The sequence below is a fragment of the Coptis chinensis genome, chromosome 3 (assembly GCF_015680905.1).
Source record: "Coptis chinensis isolate HL-2020 chromosome 3, ASM1568090v1, whole genome shotgun sequence".
In the NCBI taxonomy this organism is placed as follows: Eukaryota; Viridiplantae; Streptophyta; class Magnoliopsida; order Ranunculales; family Ranunculaceae; genus Coptis; species Coptis chinensis.
The window spans coordinates 19,853,112-19,871,679 of record NC_141458.1 but is presented as its reverse complement, the minus strand read 5'-3'; the positions used below and the strand labels follow the sequence as shown (position 1 = coordinate 19,871,679).

At 36.6% G+C, this 18,568-nt stretch overlaps 1 long non-coding RNA gene across 1 annotated transcript; it reads right to left on the bottom strand.

Annotated features, from left to right (window-relative positions):
• Nucleotides 1-876: 876 nt before the first annotated feature.
• Nucleotides 877-1,932, bottom strand: LOC147508511 (uncharacterized). The gene is made up of 2 exons (XR_015216378.1): nucleotides 1,893-1,932; nucleotides 877-1,124 (listed from the first exon to the last, which is right to left on the bottom strand). It is a non-coding gene; the product is annotated as an uncharacterized LOC147508511 (long non-coding RNA).
• Between the last annotated feature and the right edge of the window lie 16,636 nt (nucleotides 1,933-18,568).

Genomic DNA, 18,568 nt, shown 5'->3' with positions numbered 1-18,568 from the left:
CGCAACCAATTACTGCAACCTCTAACTTTGCTCGTTCTTCCGCTCTATTTTGGATCGGATGCACCAATTAGGTTGCCTACGTACCCATTCCGGGATCAAGCCGCCATAGTTCACCTCCACTATCTCCATTTTTTCCACCCCTCTCCTCCTCTCCATTATTCCTTTTTATATTCCTCTCTTAGGTTTACTTCATGGGCCGTGGTGTGGTCTCGGGCCCACTCTCTTGGCCCAATACATATTGTGGTTTGGACCCTATCTCTTGGCCCGACACATGCTATGGTCCATCTATGAAAACGGCTACTACAAGAATGCCATCTAAAAACCCTCGCCTCTCTTTTTGGTTATGGGATGGATGCATCACTACTACAGAAAAGCTCATATACCACTGTTATTTACAGTGGTAAAAAGCCTTTAGCCACTGTTTTCATACCGTGGTAACAACCACCGTGACAAATACTTCTAACAGAACCGTGGTATTAAGTATTCTCTATTTACCACGGTTTTTGGAAAAACCGAGGTATTATGATATCAGAAACCGTGGTTAATAGTCTTTACGTACGCTGTGTGTGATGTCAACCGTGGGAAATAGTAATAATAATTACCACTGTTTGATTCAAACCGTGGTTTATATAATCCCTTTAAACCACTGTTCTTACACAACCGTGGTTTATACTTTTTTAAAAAAAAAATAAAAAAAATCCCCTGATTATTTAATTTCAACCAACATATATTTTCACTGTATCCACACTAATTTAAAAAACACATTGCTCAGACAATATATTCATCGTGCAACAAACAAAAGAAACAAATTTAGACCATACAACAGTAAATTGCTAAAAGAATTTGATAATTTTCTCGTCAATAAAAAAATAATAATGACCAACTTGTTCTTCGTTCCAAAATATCAAAGAAGTAATATATTTGTTCCACCTATATATCAAATGGGTTTTACAATGAAAAATACAAATGTTGAGATCAATCCCCAAACCTTAACTAGAAGGGGTCCAAACCTAGCTAAGACACCATGACCGGCTCGAACATTCCATTAGATGAACTTTAGAATTTCAAGTCGAACAACATCAAGTTCATCTTGTGCATAGGCATCTTTGAGTGTTAAGTGTCATCTGCACGATCAATACCATAAAATAATAACTTAATAATGAAGAATACCATAAAATAATAAAATGCTAAAGAAATATAAGCACAAGCGGACATCTTAATAATATATAATGTGTAAACTACAATTTTATTAACGGCCTTAAATCAATTGTTGCCCCCCAAATGATGCTTGACATTTGTTTTCTTATTTTTTTGTTTCCACAATCTAAAGTGTAAATCTTAAGACAATGTAACATTTGAGTTATATACCACGTGTAAATAAAATACTTACATACATTTGCTTAATCTCATGTTATATTGATCCCTCCGAAATATATATATATATATATATATATATATATATATATATATATATATATATATATATATATATATATAATCATTTTAGAGGCAAAAGGAAAAGGAAAAGAGTAGAGCACATGATGGAATATTAGAACCTCTAAAATGATCATTTATGTATACTACCGTGAGCTAAGCTACACGCCATCCAATTTCACTTTGTTGTTCTAGCTTCCTTAATTATCATGAGATCCATATTCTATTTTATTTTATTTTAGTAAGCATGCCCACTGATCCTCCTCCTTGGAATTCAAGGCATCCCTTCCTCTCCCCTTTCCTTAGCTATAAACATCGAAGTCCTTTAATACAATACCAACCTGGAGGTGGTAGTACTTAACATTTGCAACATAACATACAATAGTAGTAGGAATAATATTAGCCAAGTAATCCAACCATACAACATAACATTTGCACAATTTAATCTTTCAACTGACCTTTACTTGCTTAACATGAGGTATTGGGATAATATGCTCCCACGACATCCATATCACCAAGATAGGCATAACCCACTGAGGCCAAAGAACGGAGTGGTCCCACCTATTAATCGAGAAAAGTGTCACGCAAGCTAAGAAGTATTTAAAAAGCTTTCACAAGAAAAACCAAATTTGGATATTTCCAACTCCTTACCTTATTACTATCATAAACATTAAGTCTTCCCTTCACCCACCCGGTAACCGCGTTCCCTCTTTTCAAGCGTTCTCTTCTAACCTATGATCAACTGTCAATAGTGACACAACCCCTTAGCATCCAAGATTATCAAATGAGAATCCCCAACACATGCAACCGTCCACAGTCAAACCATCAATCACAACAAGAGTAGTAGCGGTTGTCCCGAAGTTTTCTCCTGCAATCAATATATATAAAAACCTTCTTAAACTAAGAAACATAGAAAGAAATGCATTGACATAAACAAGACCACGGTGAGGATACTTGCCTTCTGCTTTGAAACTCTATATACCAGTCTTTACAAAATCGACAACCAACACTCTCGGAATAGTTTGAATCCACTTTTCCTACCAATCCCTTGAGGAATCGCGACTCATAGCGTGACTCAACAAATTCTCTATAGTATATATCACCGCTGATATCCCATTCTGTCATCAAAAATCTACAAAGAAACAAAAAATCAACCCCTAACTCATTAAAACACGCGTTAAAACACATTTTCCAACTCAATTAAAATATTGAAAAAACAAATATAATATAAAATTACGCTGAAAAAGAGAAAATGAAGACAAGGGTTCCCCTGAAATCCTTTGACAATCAGGTTCAATAAGAAAATAATCTTCCCTTTCTTAACTAAACCGGTTTGTCCATACTTAATAGACGGCTTTTATTAGCTAATTCAAGGTTGTCACATGTTTCTCCCATGACCTGCATATAAATTGGATAGGACACAACCTGCTAACCAACATCTTAAGTTCTTAGCTAATAATGACGAATGTTTATAACAAACTTTACTATGCATATTCCCAAGCCACCCCGTCATACCATATATCAAGGCCTGCATTGCATAGCCAATAAAATGAACTTTGGGATTAACTTATATGGGAATTGGTTTGGCCCATAGACATTGTTTCCTTTGTAATGAGAAGAAAGTTGACAAGATCAACACTACTAATGTCTCTCTACCTTGACAAATTTAAAACCGAGGAGAAGATCGGGATGGAAGTAAACTTTTCCGATTCGAACAATATATATTCAAGTTTGTCGAGAAATTTATGAATTCATGACCCTACATTCACTTAGTTCTCAAAAAGATATTATGAATTCATTGAGTTCTCAAAATTGCACGGACATCACAAAGCAATTATTGGCAAGAATAATAACAATCAAGTAAACCTAAATAAACCTTTCAACAATTAAAAATAACCCAAATTTTACACATCAATTAGGAGCGAACAATCAATAAGCGATTATTATTTACACCTTTTAACAAATTCCCCAAAAAAAATATACAATTAAAAAACTACAAACAAAACAAGTGAAAAACAATGGCTAGAGGAAGCTTGTGAATGAATTACACTTTACAAGTACTTTGATTTTAATTTTTACACTAAAAACACCAAATAAATATTAAGACATTGAAAAGAAAAATTGCAAAACAAAATTATTCAAGTTCAATATTTGAAACAAAGGAGAGACTAGTCAACAAAGTTTGAAAAAAATCAACAACAAGAAGAACCTACTATACTTTACAAGCAAAAACAACAACCTTGCAATTGGTCAGAGATTTTAAGCTCAACTCGTGAACCACCGAAGCAGAAATTGGGATAGAGAGAAGTGGGTTTGCACGCATGTGTTTTCCCCTTTTTTTTTTTTTACTTTTTTTTTTTCAGAATCGCCTTTATCCACGGAAGTGTAATTTTCTCCAAAATATAAACCGCCATTTTCAGGGAACATTTGGGGTATATGAATAAAAAAAAATTAGGTTCTATTTAATAGTACCGTGGTATATGGCATGTTATATACCACTATTTTACAAAATTAGTGGTATTTGGTTCCTCCTAAACTTGAAAAATGTTTTGTACCGAGGTAAATGACTTTAAGCCACTGTTATTATGGGAACAGTGGTATATGCTAGATGGCCAACCGTGGCTAATGTGCCTTTTTGTAGTAGTGCATGTAGCCGCAAATGTGCTTAACTGTAATAACTGTAATGAAGTTGTGGTTGTTTTAGATTTGGTCCTTATTTAAAGTCTTTTTAGGAGTCGGGCTATATATATACCCTCTTCAATTGAGGAAGCGTTTCTAGAGTGCCCACGTGTCACGGCTAATTAAGAAAAAATAGGAGATAAAATAGAAAACAAATATTTATCTTTATCTTTAGATATATATTATAGCTATATCCTCACCAATCTATTTTTGAAACAAAGAGACTCAATTTTTTTCTAAACTTTATTACTAATTATAAAAAAGTATGATATAAATAAAGAAACAATCCCATCTAGAGTTTCACAGAGTCTCTAATTTTTCCTAAACATTATAGCTAATTACGAAAAAAACAATCTGATCTAGAGTTTCACAGAGTCTCCAACTTTTCCTAAACAATATAGCTAATGACAAAAAAAATATGAAACGAAAAACTAAATTACTAAAAACAATAGTTTCAACCGAAAACGATTTTCCTAAAACCCTTTCGATTTGATGCGCCATCCACTGTGGGATTTAGATGTTTATTCATAGTTAAGGATTTCAAAATTCACAATTATAGCCACAATAATTACAACATATTCCAATTAAATTTATGAATTTTTAATTTTTCAACACTATAATGTAATTTCAGAATATATATATATATATATATATATATATATATATATATAACGAGATTCAGTGGACGTTGGGCTTAAATAAATTATATACCAAAGCAACACAAATTGTATGCGAAAAATTAATTTATACAAAAAATAACATCACAAAATATATAATAGAAAATAAATAAAATAAAATAAAATAAGTGGAAAACAATAATGACAAATATTTTAAAATATATACAATAATGAATGAAACTAACGTCAAAGAACAATTAATGGGGAACCGAAAACTGGATGCAAATGCATCGAACTAACCTCAAATAATATTTAACGAGAAATCGAAAACTAGATGCAAATGCAAGCATTAAACTAATCTTAAAAAGAAATTAATAGAAAATCGGAATATGAATACAACTGCATTAAACTAACCTCAAAGAATAATTAACGGAAAATCAAAACTTGGATGCAAATATATCAAACTAATATAAAAAAATAATTGTCAGGAAATTGAAAATTGTATGCAAATTAAATGCATTGAACTAACCATCAAAGATTAAATTAACGAGAAATTAGAAACTGTATGTAACTGCATTGAACTAACCTCAAAGAAAAATTAATTATAAATTGGAAACATTATGCAAATGCGTGGAACTAACCTTAACGAATAATTAACGGAAAATTGGAAACCAGATGCAACTGCACTAAACTAATCTCAAAAAATAAACTGGATGCAAATACATTGAACTAAACTCAAGAAATAATTAACGGGAAAACGGAAACTGGATACAAATTCATTGAACTAACCTTGAACAATAATTAATGGGAAATCAAAAACTATATATGCAAATGCAACCTTATAAACGAGAAATTGAAAACTTGATGCAAATACATTAAAATAATCTAATAGAATAATTAACGGGAAATCATAAACTAGATTCAAATACATTAAACTAACCTCAAAGATTTAATTAATGGGAAATCGGAAATTCGATGCAACTCCATCGAACTAACTTTAAAGAATAATTAACGGGAAATCAGAAACCTGATACAACTGCACTGAATTAATCTCAAAAAATAAACTGGATGCAAATATAATAAACTAATCTTAAGAAATAATTAACGGGAAATCGAAAACTGGATGCAAATTTATTGAACTAACCTCAAACAATAGTTAATGGAAAATCGGGAACTAGATGCAAATGCAACCTTATTAAATAATAAATGAGAAATCGGAAATCGGAAACTGGATGCAAATGCATTAAACTAATCTCACATAAAAATTAATGGGAAATCAGAAACTGGTTACAAATGCATTGAACTGACCTCAAAAAAATAATTAACAGGAAATTAGAAATTGGATGCAAATGTATTGAACTAACCGCAAAGAATAATTAACGAGAAATCAGAAACTGGATGCAACTGCATTGAACTAACCTCAAAAAATAAATAACGGGAATCAAAAATCGGATGCAACTGCATTAAACTAACCTCAAAATATAAATAATGGAAAATCAGAAACTGGATGCAAATGCATTGAACTAACCTCAAAATATAGTTGGGTTATATGTTGTGGGAATGTCTCAATAAGTACAATTTTGCATTTAAAATAGTGCTTATCTTATCTCTTTCCATATGATTGAGAACTCCTTGTTATTCAAGTAGCTTCAATATATATGAACTTCGTCTTATTAGGCAATCTCACAAAACTTCAATCAAATTTCTATTATTAAACAACAAAATTAAATTGAATTGAAGGGTTTTATCAAAAGTGAGGTTTTTTTAATGGAGAGTGAAGTTTTCACATTATAAGAAATTTGGATGAGTAGTTAATATAATATTAATATATAATAGTTCTACATATTTGCAAATATTTTTCAGAATAATTAATATAACAACACCCATTCGTAGATAATCTTTGAAGATTCCATATAGTGAGTAATGCATATAATTTAAAGAATAATTGACAGGAAATCGGGAACTGGATAATCTTCGATGATCCCATATAGTAAATCAAGCATAATTTATTTTTTATGTCATGTTTGTAAGGACACTGCAGATGGATCAGTAGATCGAAGTTGGTATTACACACCAAATTGAATAATTAAAAGAAAAACGAAAACTAGATTCAGATACATAACTGAGCGCAAAGAGTAATTAACGGGAAATTGGAAACTTTATGCAAATGCAATAAACTAAACTCAAAAAGTAATTAATTAGAAATCGGAAACTGGATGAAATCACTACTAAGAAAAAGGGTTTTTATCTCGGTTCTAAAATTGGCCTTATCTCAGTTCAAGTGATAAGCGAGATAATATGTCCCATAAACGAGATAATATGTCCCATAACTTAGTTGCTACCTCTGAGTATAAATCTATTATCTCACATCATACTTAACCGAGATAATACATATAGATTTTACGATAGGTAGTGTGGAACTGATATAATAAGAAATTTCATTTATCTCATATTGTTGAACTGATATAATATGAAATTTGGGTAATCTCAGTTGTACTAAAAAACTGATGTAATAAGTTAGTTTTTAGCTACAAACAAATATATATTACCTCGATTCTTATTGGTCGGGATAATAAAACGTAGATTTTATCGCGCTAGAGTATAACCGTTGTAATTTTTGATTTGATTATCTCACTTCATCCGAGATAATTCTACCATTCTAGTTTCCCTTAAATCTCGATCCTGATATCTCAATGAAATAAAGAAAAAAACAAAAAGAGGACACTCGCGCACAAAATATTATCTCATCTCTTGGGGCCATTTGCTTCTAAAGGCGATTATACACACTTCCTGAAAAAGAGTATTGCGTTCACGCTCCAACTGTTACCGTTGCTCTTCTACTTCCCTTTTTTTCTTAGCTCTTCCAACTATTTTAGTTAGGGTTTCGGTAATTTCCTTCTTCTTTTCTACTGCTTTTGTGTTTATGGTTCTATCAAATTTAGTTCTTCAATTGTTTCGTAGGGTTCTGATTTTTTGTTTTTTAATTGGATATCACTTCCTTAACCTGTTATTAGGCTTCAATTAAGACATTTTTGGAAATTCAGATTTCAGATTGAAGAAAGTTTGAAGCAATTGCCTAAATTTTGGTGCGTGGGCGAAGGTCAGTATTCAAATTTTGAATGTTTGAACAAATTTACATAGCATATTCAAATTCTAGATTTTTCATTAAGAAATATTGCATATTTATTATATTGAACATAATGTATACTTCATGCTTTATAGGATCCGTTGTCTGTTTTTGGTAAATTGTGAATGTATGTTTTATAGACATGTAAATGGACAAGCTAGGAGTGATCTGCAATTTTCTGAAATTAATCCTTTAACACACTTAAGGTTGAATCCAGAATAATATTTTATTGGTTGGGTTTAGCAATTTTCTATACAAGGCTCCACTGTTTGGTATAGCACTATGTCACTTTCATATAATGGCTTGTGGAGTGAAAGTTCTCTCGTGTTTGTCAAATTTCAAGAGATTAGAAGGGCGATTTGGAACTTGATCCAAAAAATCAGATGACTTCGTCCTATTGTTACATACTATCGCTGAAAATCTGACGTCATCTGTGATATACTCATATTCGTTTGTGTTCTGGACAGTCCCCAAGTTACAGCAAAAACTTCCGAAGAGTACCTCTAGATATAGCTGTCTAAGCATATCCCCTACAATGTTAGTTATCCAAGGAATCCATATGACCATATATAGCAACCACAAGTTCCAAGATAACGTTCTCTATCTTATGAGAATCTAAACACACCCACACACACAGACGCCCTTTTTGTCGTCTTCGAAGAAAAGCCTCGAAGATTTATGGAGAAATGTTTAGTGGCTAGTTAAGTACCTAGTTTAAAAGTTGCACCTACCTCTGAAAGACGGTTTTCAGCGATGACTTTTGTTTGCAAGGCAAGCTCCTGGAGAGATCTAGTATACTCTACAGTTCTTGATCTCAAGAGAGTGATCTTGCGAAGCAAGATTATTCACGATCTTCTTGGTACTTCGTACTATAGGATGATATCTCATGTCGAATCAATAAAAGCGATAGAGTCCACTTTAACCTTGACTTACACTAATTTGTTTTATCCAATATTATTTATAGGTGTTGTTTCTGTGGCAAAAACGGTTGGCAAACTAGATTTGTGTAACTAATTACTTGGCAAATCATCACACAATCGTAGTGTTGGAGAAATGAAAATATAACAGCAACACTATAGAAGCAAGTTTATTTGCCATACAAACACTAGAAGTCATTGCGCGAGTAATTAATTTTGTTGGTGGATCATTTGGTAACAAATAAAATGTCCAGTTAACCTTCATTTCGTAGTGCAATAAAATGTTGAAATTTGGAAATGTTCCCACACGATAGGTGAAAAGCCCTTAGGTCAGCTATTGGGAAGGTGTGATCCTTCGACTTCAAACCATCTTCTAACACCATATGTCTATGTAGAGATCAGTCATCAGCTATTTGCATGCTATCATCTTAATTTATCCTACTATTTAAAGAGAAGTTTATATGGGAACAACATATAGAGATCGGCCATCAGCTTGGCCATTGCGCAAAGTATGACACGCACAAACCAAAAACATCCTATTCTAAAGACCTTGTCGAGAATCAAAGAACTTCTTGTACATATTATATATTCTAACAAACAAAACATCCCTCCCACTAGCTTACACAAATGCATTTTTGGATATATGATAAATCAAGCCGAGTCAATACGCCTCACTTGTTTACTACCGAGCCTGATGGCCACTATATTACATTACATACAAAGATGCAATCAAAACCTCAAAAATTCTATTGAGTTTCTACAATACCAATTGAATAGCCACCCCCCCCCCCCCCCCGCCGGTTGAAGACTGAATTAGGGCTTCTTATCTTATTATTGGAAAATGATGGTATGAAACAAGTCATCACTAAGATTCTTTCCGGTATTGTTCCATTTTGGCTCGAATCTTTTGTTCCAAAATGGAGGCATCTATTTCAAGGCTAAACATCTTGTTAAGTGCATGCATGTTTTCGAGGATCTCGCTCAAAGGCCTACTGTTACTCTCGTCGTATCTTAAATGTTCCATGGGACCATGAAGAACTTTGTTCATCATACCACGGCTAAGGTCTTCGATAGCTCTCCTCATTTTCTTTGGGATATCATGTTTTATCTTTAACAAACATCTTTCCAACTCTGTAATTCTTATTGTCTCCACAAGGGCTCTCAGATTCTTGATGGTGGGAATGGTCTCAAAAGAGTCCATCTTATCTCGAAAGTCATCTAAATGAACTTTCAACACTGGATCTGGGGAGGTCAGATGTAAATGAACTTATCCCCATTAGTTGAGTGGCTTCTGTGTATTTTATTGATTTTCATGGACAATCCAATTCATCCATCTGTGTTATACACTTCTCAATTACAGGGATAGTTAGAATACTGCTTCGTCTAGAAAAAGAAGACGTGTTTTAGGTTTACTTGGATAATCCTTATTGCACAATGACATTTTGGTTAGCATTTGTGCAAGTCGGTTGAGGTTTAATGACAATATTTGTGCAACTAGTTGTATATATATTAATATAATTGGGTTTTATCATATGGATTAGTTATGGTTAACTAGTATATTTTTTAACGACAATATTTGTGGAACTAGTTGCATCTGAAATTTTCACTTGTTTTACTTAATTATTGTATAAGTAACATGAATTGGGTAGCCAACAGAGAACATGTGCATGGGCCATGGGCAAAGTTAATAAGTTTGGAATATCTTACACCTCTTGCTTGTTGGAATTAGGTGTTGGACATATAAGAGAACCCATTGGTTACATATGAGGGTATCTCTCTTTTGTTGCACCTCAAGTTTGCACCAAAGTAGTGCTGACAGAAAGACATGATGGGTTGCCACTTTTCGTGAAAGGGGAGAAGGAGTATTGAAAAAAGTGCGGGCAAGCAGCAAGAAAAGAATGGGAGGAAAGCTGGAATGAACCACCCAAATGGGAGCTTCTACTTCTTTTTATTCTAATTTTAATTGGTTAGCAATCTGTTACCGAGCTGTTTTATTGAGAATATACACAAACTAGTAGCACAATCTAGATCATCGATGGGATCACTTGTTTGCTTCTGTTGCAAGGTCAGTTGAATTTCAATTTTATTTGTATACGAATATTGGATTATGGCTCTTTAATTGCTTATTCTTTGTGAGTTTCATTTCTAGTTTGCAGTGTATAAGAATTGAAATCTATGGCTATGGAATTCAGGAATTGCTAGAATTTCTTTTATTGTTAATCCTTAGTATAAAATTGGGTATTTCTTTATGTTTTTGGTTTATGGGTTGTCTGATGTGATGGGCGGGGTCTGATGCTGGGTATACTTTGTTTGTGAAGTTGAATGTGTTTTGGTGCTTTGTATTGTATTTGGTTTGATAAGATTATGTAATTAGTGTATTTATTGGTGTAACTAATGCTTATGATAGTTAGACATATACAGATATGATGCGAAGTGTTCTGCTTACGTGGCAAAAAATTAAATGCCTCTACTTAAGTGAGAAACTTTCTAGTGAGTCTCGAAAGGTAAGAGGAACTACACGTCTTGATGCACATGAGTGGTTCAATAACATTAATGACTTCTTTTGTTGAAATGAAACTGGGACCATGCCATGTTATTTATGTCGAAATGGTACTGAATATTTATATATTGCTAGTGGTTATGATACCCAGAGAAACTACGGGTTTCCAAAGTGGACATGAAGAATGAAATTGGAGAAAGTTATATTATGTTTGAATAATGGTTTATTGTTTGAATAATTATATTTGTATTGTATAAGACATGTATTAGGTATCACGGGATGTTGTTAGTATATAAATCATTTTCTTTTGATTCGAGAATTGTCTACTTGATTTAAGCGGCATTTGTTGAGATGGTTAAGTAGCAGAGTTCCACGAATCGATTATATCTTTTAGTAGTTGGGTTTACATTTGAGGTTTTAATATATTAAATGGAAGTATATTATTTGATTTTTCAGGTTAACAGATTTTAAATTTATGAAATGTTGGAAATCTGAGGAAATTTCTGTCAAATTTTTTTTAGAATGCGATGTTAGGAGGTTTTATATTTTAGTTCTAGTTTGGACTCGTGTGAGTCAAACCCTCTCACGTCTTGGTTTATTAGATTGTTGAATATTTGGATTGAGCTATTTTATCTGAACATTCAATTGTCTTAAAAATTGGGGTGTGACACTGATTGTAATTTTTTACTTAATTTCTAGTTAGTTTATTGCCATTGTCACATAAACAAAATTTTCATTAGGTGATATATTAACCAACATTTGACATGCAGGTTTTTGCTTCTAGTGCATTGAACACGTACATATGGGTTAAGGACTAGCTCCCACATTCACAAGAGCTCTCAAGGCACACAAGTTAAAAACAACTATCGAGGTAAAGGCAAGTTTAAAACTCAGGAGGGTGATGAGCAGAAGAAAAAGCCTGATATATCAAATTCATCAAGTGTAGTTCTGGTCACATCTATTAGCTTCTATTAGCTTTTTTGGAAAATATGTGAATAACTTTTTAGCTTAGCTAATTTATGACTTGATGTAACAATTAGTTCTGTTAGTGTTTGACATTGTTCATTCAATTGTTACCTTAATAAAATCAGATTCTTCACAGAAATTTATTTGTGTTGGCTTGCTTTTGTTGATTGGTGTTAATGTTTATGAACATGACAGGATATATGGTTGTTTGGGGAGTGGTTTGTATTTTCAGGTTGTCAACTTCTCATAATAAAGTGAACAATGCAAGCACAATTGAAAAATAAAAAATAAAAAATGACAAATTATGTCGGCTAAATAAAGAGATGAGATAAAAAGTTGTGCATATTATCTCGGTTTCAATAAAAACATCTCAGCTTCCTTCTATACTAATTGGTTTCAAATACAGTTCATCTCGGTTTTATTCTATATAATATCAGTTTAATTTAGAAAACCGAGATAATATATTTAGATAAGATGTCAGACTTCTGAGATAATTTAGTAGCTTATTATCTCGGTTTTATAGAACTCTATTATCTCAGTGGATTTTACCTCGGTTGTTTTTCCTAGAAAACCGAGGTAAAAACTCTAACATCTCACATTTTAGCTGAGCTTATAAGTAGTGAATTGTATTAAACTAACGTCAGAAAATAACTAACGGGAAATTAGAAATTTGATGCAAATCCTTGAAAAATATTTAACGGGAAATTGGAAATATTATGCAAATACATAAAACAAACCTCAAATAATAACTAATGGGAAACTAGAAACTAGATGCAAATGGATTGAACTATACTAAAAAATAATTAACAAAAAATCAAAAACCGAATGCAACTGCATTGAACTAACCTTATAGAATAATTAGTGGGAAATCATAAACTAAATGCAAATGCATTGAAATAACCTCAAAGAATAGTTAACAAGAAATCAGAAACCGGATGTAATTGTAGCTAACTACCTCAAAACATAAATAATCAGAAACTAGATGCAGATGTATTGAACTAACCTTAACGAGTTATTAACGGGAAATTAGAAACTGGATGCAAATTCAATGAATTAATCTCAAAGACTAACTAACGAAATATTGAAAAATGGATGAAACCATTTGAACTAACCTATATGAATAATTAACGGGAAATTATAAATTTGATGTAACTACATTGAACTAACCTAAAAAAATAATTAACTGAAAATCAGAAACTTGATGCAAAAACATTGAACTAACCTTAAAGAACAATTAACATAAAAATGGAAATTGGATGCAACTGCATTGAACTAACCTCAAAGAATAATTAACTGAAAATTAGTTGGAGAATATTGTTGAGTAATGGGGACCATTAGTTGGAGAATGGGAGTAACATAGTGTAAGCTGTTTCTTTGATCCTGTGCACCCAAAAGTATACCGATAGTAGAAATTTTAGTAGGTAGATAATTCTTATCTCCAAGTTTTTTACCTTTTTTAGTATCTTTTCTCTCAAATGGCGGTCGGAGTTAGGCTTTAAGCGGTAAAATTTGGACCTTGATACGCTCTCAAAGCGCTTGTTTAGCTATTCTTCTCTATTCTTATTTCTTGTCTTGTAACGTAAAATCCTACACTGAGGTACAGTGTGAGTTCTGAAAAGGCAAGAAATAGAGCATATGGCTTCAACCAGCAACCCCACATCTCAGGCAACAGAGACACAAAATCAGAATGCTACAGTACAAAATAACGGTGGTGGATCTAGGTGGAGTGCTTTGTTTGGTCGGAATGGAAACCAAGAATCTACAGTAGCTTTCACATCGTATTCTCTTATTATTATCGATAGAGTTGCTCAAGTACCAGAGGAGCTGGTTGAGCAGGGGATAAAACAATGGGATGAGTACTTGGTTGGATACTTTTTGGATAAGCGGCTGTCGTTTCCTATGGTAAAAGATTTCCTGGGAAAGAAGTGGAAGCTTAAAGGAGAGTTTGATATTACGACTGACAAGGAGTTGTTCTATGTGAACTCTACCTGTTCAAAAGATCGGCAAATGATATTAGATGAAGGACCGGTGTTTATTGCGGGGAGAGTGTTTGTGATAAAGCCTTGGACAATAGAAGTCAATAACTACAGGAATAAGGAGAATACAATACCGATATGGGTGAGACTGATGGACGTACCAAAGGAGATGTGGACTTTGGATGGATTGTCTTTTTTTGGCGAGTTTGGTTGGCGGAACACCAAAGTTTATGGACGATGCTACTGCCAAGCGAAAAAGGTTGACGTTTGCTCGGTTTTGTATTGAATTTCCGGTTAACCACGAGTATAAGGATAACATAAAGATCAAGGTTGGGGATCGCGAAATCGATATACCTTTGGAGTATCCATGGAAGCCTCAGTCCTGCGAAAGGTGTAATCGATTTGGGCACACTACTCATCAATGTGGTAGTCGGGCAACGAGGGCGGGGGCACGAAGGGATGGACAGTCGAATGATGGTGGAGGGACAAGTAGGGTGTGGATACGAAGGCAGAATGGGCAGAGCGGAATAAGTGAACACAGAGAAGAAAGTCGACAGATGGCAACATAGAGGGATGAATATAGGGAACAAGAGGAAGTAAATGGGGGTGAGCAGCTGGCAAAAGGAGAAGCATCTCTTGCCCTTGTGGTTGCTGGAAACGTTGAGAGGCGAACTAAAGCCTTGAGATTGATCGATGGTGAACGAGGAGCGAGTGATTCAAGCTATTAGTGTCCAAATGTGGAAGGTCAGCAAGGTACTCAAAATAGTATTCAACTAGTATCTCCTGGTAGAGTTGAATGTACCTTTCAAGGGCAAGAGGATGCCGCTGATGATCTTATGTTGACGGTAGTGCAATCCCCTCTACAAAGCAAGGCAGACCTATACATCATGAAGCTGGAGTGTTTAATGCTGAGAGGAACATCTTTGAGGAACTGGCTGATCTGGAGGAGGACGATCTCTCGGATCTTGAACTGAAGTATGTTCGGTGACGCCTTGATCCCTCTTGTCGGTGAGAGTAGCACCAGAGAATAGTGCAGTCCAAACAAGAGCCCAGAAAAAACGAAACTCAGAACAGTAGATAACATCGGGGAACAAAGGAAAAGGACGGCCGAAAGGGCGTGGGAAGAGGCGGGGACACTAAACCAATTCCTCATAAATGATTAGGGTGTGTAGTTGGAATATAAGAGGGTTGAATGATCACATGAAAGCGAAAAACTTAAATAAGTTTATTGTGGAGAAGAAGATTAGTTGCATGGGTTTGTTGGAAACAAAAGTGAAGATGGAAAAACACCACACTATTGCCGATATGGTTTGCCCCTCATGGGAATGCATACATAATTATGCGAGTGATGAACATGGCCGTATATGGATTGTATGGGATCGGCGGTTTGGATGTACATAGAGAGGTGGAAGGGCCCGGTTCTTTGATTTGCAAGGTCCAGAGCCTACAACATGGGTTCTCCTTTTTCCTTGCCATTGTTTATGCTAGTAATAGGAGTCATGAGAGGCTCATTTTGTGGGATGAACTGAAGATGATAAGTGCCGGAACTCAAGGTGCGTGGTGTGTGATAGGTGACTTTAACAATGTACTGCTTTCACACGAAAGAGTGGGAGATAGGGTTGTTCACCCAAGAGAGACTCTCCCTTTTGCGAATTGTCTAAATACAGCAGGGCTGTTTGATCACGCAGAAATTGGATGCTTTTATACATGGAACAGCTGTGGGGATAAAATAAGGAAGTGGTTAAAGATTGATCGGTTTCTTATTAATGCGCCTTGGACGACCATTCCAGTAGCAACAAAGGTGGAGATTGTTACAACACAAAATAGTAATGGCAAACTCTTCTTTAGACTACGGATTACACACTGCTATCCTCAACTCTCCTCACAAGACTCTCTCTTTCTCACTCTTGGCCGCCTCCTCCTGCCCTCTTTCTTTTTTTCCTTTTTTCCTCTTCTTTTCTTCTCTTCTCTTCTCTTTTATATCCCCTCCCCCTTTCATCTCAACCCTCCACCTGTCTTTTCATCTCGCGGTCCACTCCCCTCCATGTAGGGTTTAAAGATGACCGCGACCACGTCTTTGCCATCATCCCAGTGCGGAGGCCACATGGTTACGTTAAGTCGGGCCAAATCCAATGCTATTTCAAAGGCGGTATTATGCCACTTACAGATGCCCCTACCGAGTCCGCGATGATATCTCGATCGTGGAGTCGAGCTCGCCTCTTCCTCCTTCCGACCGTGGTCTTCCCTCTTCCCTCACCCAATTTGGGTTCATGAGTGTTCATCGCGGTTTCACCTTCGCCCCGCCGTTTCGTGTGCATCCACGTGTCTTTCGTTGGCTGGTTCTTTTTGGTGTCCCCTCGATTTCAGCACCCGCAATTACCCCTTTGCCCTCTCACCTCTTATAAAAACCATTTCGATTTCTCTTCTCTTTCTCACTTAGCCCTTCTTCGCCTTCCGGTTCCTCTTCCCCTCTTCTTCCACCTTTCTTCTGTCTTCCTAGCTCCGGTTCGCTATTTTCGGTCGTTCTCTTCAAATCTGTGGCTGACACTCTTGCTCCGGTTGCTCTCTCTTTTCCTCAGGTTGGTCTCCTTCTCTCTTTGGCTTCCTTTAATTGTTATAGTGCGCATTTCCCCTTTGTGTTTGAAACTGTTCATCTTCATTTCCCTTTTTGCCTTGTTGTGACTGTGTGTCTTCCGCCCTGTCCTCGATGTCTGTCTCTAGATCCGCCACCTCCTCCTCCTCCTTACACCGCGGCGCCCCCCGACCGGACCGAGGGCCCCCTACCTCGGGCAAGCCTTTACCCTTCCGCCACCACCACCGTAGTCGTAGACCTAATCTTGAGGCTGTTAAAGCGACTACGGGATACCAGTACGACGTCATCTTAGAGCACGCGTGCGATTTAACTTATTACCCACATTTGGTCCCCACAAGCCAAGGTGTCACCGTGGCCACGGTCGGCCCGATTGTCGGCGCCCGATTGCCTCTCACTCGTCTTGATGTCGAGGTGTGCAATCATTTTAACATCCCCATGCCAAGGTATTGGCAACAACCGGAGGGTCATGTATGCGCGAACCACTACACGGCTCGGAAGTACCTCGGATAACGGTTGGCGACATGGCGCCCACTTCTACCTCAAGAAGAGTACCAAGGAAGTCGGTGTGGGCTATCACTCATTCTGCCTCGCCCTAAAACAGCACTTTATCCTTCGGCATCACTTCCTCCAGACAAATTGTGGCACCATTACCCTCTCTATATATCCGGAAATTCCTCTCCGCGGATCTTCCACTGAGTTGAACCTCGTCACTGGCTTTCCTCCCGGTGGTGAGTCCAGCTCTTTATCTATCCCCATTGAAATATGTCTTTCGACAATAATCCAACTTGTTGTTTTGTCTTTTCAGGTTGGCGGCCCGACTTCGATGCTCGCGACCCTACGACAACATCTTTTCCACGACATTCGGAAGATTCGTGATTTGGCGCATTTCGGTCCGTGATACTTCGGCATTGACCCGCCACCGCTACTCCCTACTCTCTCGATCTGAACTGGCATCCATAAGAAAATATAAGCCCCATTTTTCCGTCCCCCCTCCCCTAAAGAAAGAAAGCCCCGTGTCCCCAAGAAAAACGCCCACCGCCGCATCTCTTCACACATAACCCCCACCCTTTCGCCATTACCGCTCATAGCTCCGAGGCCCCAGCTCCGCACTCCGGCTCCCGAAGACTTGGGAAGACCAATACTCCCCATCTCATTCCTCTTCCACCTCTTCTCCCCCCTTCAAGCATAATTTAACAAACGCAAACTCTTTGATAGCGACTTCGGATGAGGCGTTATCGCCGCCGTTGCCCCAATCCACCATTGTTCCCCATCTCCTCCCCGCCTCCAAGCGCCCCCGGCCCTCCGACCACGGAGAAGGCCCTCCATCTAAGGCAGCGACCACACCTACGGCGCCTTCTCCAAGTGGAACAACGTCCGGGAAGGAGGTGGCGCGTCCCCGCGACCGACAAAGGAGGCCGGCGAGCCCATTCCTCCATTTTGCCCCTCCTTCCAAGCTCCGGAACCGCCCCGGTGTCAAGGATTCGCTTTGAAGAACCCGGCAGTGGCTTGGCTTCTTCCGTTCTATGGGTCTCACCTCCCCGCAGATATGGCATATGCGCCCGAAGGTGGCTCCTTTGAATCCCACCGGACTTCTTTACCACAGTGGGAGAAGGTACTACTTTCTTTACATTTGACCTCTTTCTTCTCTCTCTTTGAGTGTTAGACTTTTGCTATCTTCTTCCGGATGAGTTTGGATATATCCTTCATGATCCAGCGGCCTAAGCGGATCGATGAACTTTGATAAGGAGGTGGCCCTCCT